This window comes from Trichosurus vulpecula, chromosome 7 (genome assembly GCF_011100635.1).
Source record: "Trichosurus vulpecula isolate mTriVul1 chromosome 7, mTriVul1.pri, whole genome shotgun sequence".
NCBI lineage: Eukaryota > Metazoa > Chordata > Mammalia > Diprotodontia > Phalangeridae > Trichosurus > Trichosurus vulpecula.
The window spans coordinates 187,930,143-187,934,879 of NC_050579.1; positions in this window are offsets into that span (position 1 = coordinate 187,930,143).

Consider the following 4,737-nt stretch of genomic DNA (forward strand, 5'->3'; position numbering starts at 1 on the left):
TAATTTTGACCTAACAATTAACACCAAGAATACAGAGGTTCTTATCAGCCAGCACCATTACCATATGTACATGGAACCATCAGTTACAGAAAATGGGGAAATTTTGAATGCTAAGGATAAGTTAACTTACCTTGACATTATAATTTGGAGGGATGTACACATAGAGGGTGAGGCTAACAGATTCATTGCCAGACCTAGTTCAGAGTTTGGGAGGCTCCAAAGGAAAGTGTGGGAGAGAAGAGGTATTAGACTGCCTACCAAACCAAAGGTCTACAGAGGTATTGTGCTGACTTCATTATTGTATACCTGTGAAACACGAACAGTATACCAGTGCTGTGCCAGGAAACTGTCTAGGAAGAAAGAAACAACACATGCACCAGTTATTAAATACAAAGATAGATGGGAGATTAATTTTTCAAAAGTTAATTGTGTACCGTACCAGATGAGCCCAGAAAATCTAAGAATATTGGTAATGAAGCAGGCTGTCAACTTCCCAAGGAGGAACATTGGGACATCTTCAAACCTGATATTCTTTGGTAAGATATAATAAAGACATTGTACTCTGTGTCCTGATCATATTTGGGCCACATTCAACTAGTTACAATTGTTACAGCAGCAAGAGAGAGGAATCACAGATTTTCAGACTTGAAAGAGACCTCAGGCCATTCTATGCCTACAGAGCAATCTCCTCTGTGATATCTTCAACAAGTGATCAAGCCTTTGCTTATAGACGTCTCATGAGGGAGAGCTCAGTGTATCCTATGGTAGCTCATTCTCCTGCTTCTTTTTTTTGGGGGGGGTGGTAATTGGGGTTAAGTTACTTGCCCAGGATCACACAGCTGGTGTCTAAGGCCAGATTTGAACTCAAGTTCTCCTGACTCCAGGGCCATTGTTCTATCCACTGTGCACCTAGCCACCCCAGATCTACTTCTTAGGAAGTTTTTTTCTTACTTTGAATATTTGGGTCTGTATTAAATCTGTCTCAATGCAATTCATACCAGTTACTACTACTCCTGCCTTTTGGGACTAAACGGAGGAAGTTTAATGCCTCTTCCACATCATAACATATGGCAGATGTTAACATGCAAATGAATAACTCTCATTCACGGTATTGATTTTAATTTAAAAAGTCATTGTTTTCATATTTACTTGAATAACTATTACAAGTGTTAATCCCAGTTGGGGGACTGGTGAAACTAGTATTGAAAACAATCAATCACATACATGAGGAATATGGCATGTGCTCTGGCATATGCTGGACATGCTGATTTTGCTTGACTTTTTGTGGTTGTTGCTGGGCAAACTGATTTAGTTTAACTTCTTTTCCTTGTTACTGTTGAGTTGCATTCAACTCTTCAGGACTCCATTTGGGGTTTTCTTGGCTAAGATACTGGAGTATTTTGCCATTTCCTCCTCCAGCTCATTTTACAGATGAAGAAACTGAGGCAAACAGGGTGAAGTAACTTGCCTGGGGCCACACAGCTAGTGAATGTCTGAGACTGGATTTGAACTCAGGAAGCTGAATCTTCTAGATTCCAGGCCTGGCCCTCTATCCCCTGCACAACCTAGCTGTCCCATATAATTAATGTACAGGGATGTCAAATGTAAGACACATGAAGCAATCCTGACTTTATTAACCTTTAAAATTCTGGACAAGTATTAAAAATATACAGACAAATCCCAGAATCTCAGAGCTGGAAGATACCTCAGAGGCTATTTGATACAAGAATCCTTAGTGAGGGCCTTCATAATCTTGACCTAGAATCCTTTCTTTAATATACCTTATAAATGGTCATCCAACCTTTGCTTAAAGACCTCTAACAAGGAGTAACTCCCTACTTCCCAAAGCAGCACAAAATACACTTATAAGTTCTAAATATTAACAAGCTTTTCTTTTTATCAAGCCTAAGTTTACTTCTTTTTAATTTCTACTCATTCTTCATTCTGTCCTGTCCTGTGGGATTAAGAATAAATCTATTCCCTTCAGTACCTTTTGAAAACAGCTATCCAAGTCTTCCCTTTTCCAGGCTATATACACCCATTTCATGTGTGTGATGTATAGATATAGATATAGGGTATATGTATGTGTGTATTGTATAGCATACATAATGTATATGTATAATATATAATGTGTAGTGTGTATATAATGCATGTAATGTATGTGTGATGTATTATGTAATATATAACGTATGTGTATAATGTCGATATAATGTATGTATATGATATATATATAATGTGTGTATATATATTTATATAGTGTATATAATGAATTTAATGCCCTTCACCATCCTCTTTGTGCAACTCTGAATGATTTTCACCATATAAGTCTATGATCCTATGATGCTTTCTAAAATGTAGAACTAGAAACAATCTACATTACTCCATATATGAACTAAGACACAGTACACTGGAACAATCACCTCCTTATTCCTGGATAATATGCCTCCATTAGAATCGTGGATCTAGAACTAGTAGGGATCTTAGAGGTTATCTAGTCCCTCATTTTGCAGATGAGAAAACTGAGACCTAGAAAAGTTAAGTGACTTCCCCAAGGTCACACAGATTCTTTGACTCCATAGACAGCATTCTTTCCATTGTACCACAATGCTTCCCTTAATGCAACCTATGATTAAAATCATCTTATAATAATAAAATGAATCTTTTAAAAAAAAAATCCACCAAAACCAGTGGATTAGCTAATAGAACATTACCACAAAATGGCTAATGGTCCTCAGAGAAAAGAGACAACTAGTTCAATGAATGATAATATGCTATCCTTCCAGTTTAATGATGCTGCTAACCCAATGTCAGCAGACCATTTCCTTTGAGTTCCTATTTTCACTAATAGTGATGGATTCACATTAATCCATTCATACTCTCCTGCTTAGTTCCCCTTGTCATCAATAGCACACAACAAATGAGTTGTTGTGGCTGAGGGGGCTAGTTTTATCCATGGCACAAAGCAAACTGACTCACCAGGGATGCAAACTTGCCCCTTGGACTTACTTGATCTGACCCACTGACCTAACCAGCCACTGACAATGAGTACCCTGTTTATAGTGGGTGTTTGGTAAATGTTAATTCATGATAATGAGCATTATGAGATAACAAGATTAGAGAGTCTTAGAAAAGGATGTTGACATAAGAATAAAGATACTTTATAAAGACAAAAACACCCCACATTTAGAAAAGCTGAAAAAGAGAATTTTGAAGCAATTACCAGACCCATGCAAGCCAAAAAACATACAGAGGCAAAATTGAGATTTTAGGGCTGTTTGTGTTTTGAGTTTAGATTATCCAAATAATTGCCCTAATTTTTCATTTTTGCCTATGTAGGAAGTGACCATGAATCTGTTTATATATATTGTTAATTTGTTTTGTTGTTTTTCTTTAAACATTTTGAGAGTTAATTATGATGCTTTTTAGCTTAACTTTAGATAATGCCCATGTGTGTGTCCTTTTGAGATACTGTTCTATTCTAAACCTTTCTATTTTAGATCTTAAATTTCCAAATGCCAGAAACTGGGTAGAATTTAATCAGCTTCTTCCATAGCACCGCATGCTTGTGGACCAAATATTTTCTTGGTAACACTCTTTCTGATCTTCCTTTTCCTTAAAAATGTTTTGGAACTTCCTTCACTGGAGATTAGGGCAGGATGGGTAGATTTGAAAATCATCAGCATCGAAATGGTAATTAAATCCATGAGAACTGATGAGATCATCAAGTGAAACACTTTAGAGAAAGAAGAGAAGAGGAGAGGGCCCCAGACAGAAGCCAGAGGGATACCTAGGGTTAAGGGGCTTTATCTAGATGAGGAGGAAGGCAAAAGGAGCCTGAGAGGGGGTGGTCAGATAGGTAGGAAGAGAAGCAGGAAAGAGTGGTACAACAAAAAACTAAGGATATAGGAGATAGGAGGAAAAGGTGACCAACAGTGTGAAAGGCTGGAAAGAGGTCAAATGAAGACTGAGCAAAGGCCACTGGATCTGGAGACATGGGCGAGGTTGTAGATAGTAGGGAAGTTGCTAAGGAGACAAGGAAAGATTGAAGATGTGATAGAGTGGACATGACAGAGGATGAAGTCTGTTGAAGGAGATGGGATGGGATGGAATTACTGGTGCAAGGGTTTGCCTTGGTAAGGAATAGCACCACCTCTTCATAGGAGAGAGAAGCAAAGAAGGAAATAGTGGCAGAAGGCATTTGAGTAATATGAGATAAGGAAGAAGGGAGAGCAGGGATTTCATGATGAATTGTTTCAATTGTTTCTGTAAAATATGAGGCAAGGTTCTCAGCTGAAAGGGTGAGGGGAGGAGGAGCTATGGGAGGTTTGGAGGGATGAAAAAGTTTGGCAGAGTTCCTGTGAAGAATGAGATAGTGAGTTTGATGGGGTGATGGGACCTGGACCCATAAAAGGAAAAAACCAAGTCTTTGAAAGCAACCCAGGCCCTGAATTTTCCCATACATTTCAGCAGCCCAGAGCACTGCTGGTCTTGTCCTAGGCATCTGACCCAACCCAGCCCACCTTTTCACAGTGGCTCTTGACCCCACCCTAGGCTTAATTCCTTTCACTGTCACATCTGGCCCACCCCGGGCTACTTACCACTCCTTGATTCCATCCAGATCTTTTCACTGTCCCTGCCATTAAGTTGCAGATTCACTAGGAATCTAGCCCTCTCCTGTTGGTAATACAATAAACCTTACTACCTTGACTGGAAGAGGGATTGAGTGCATGAATTCAT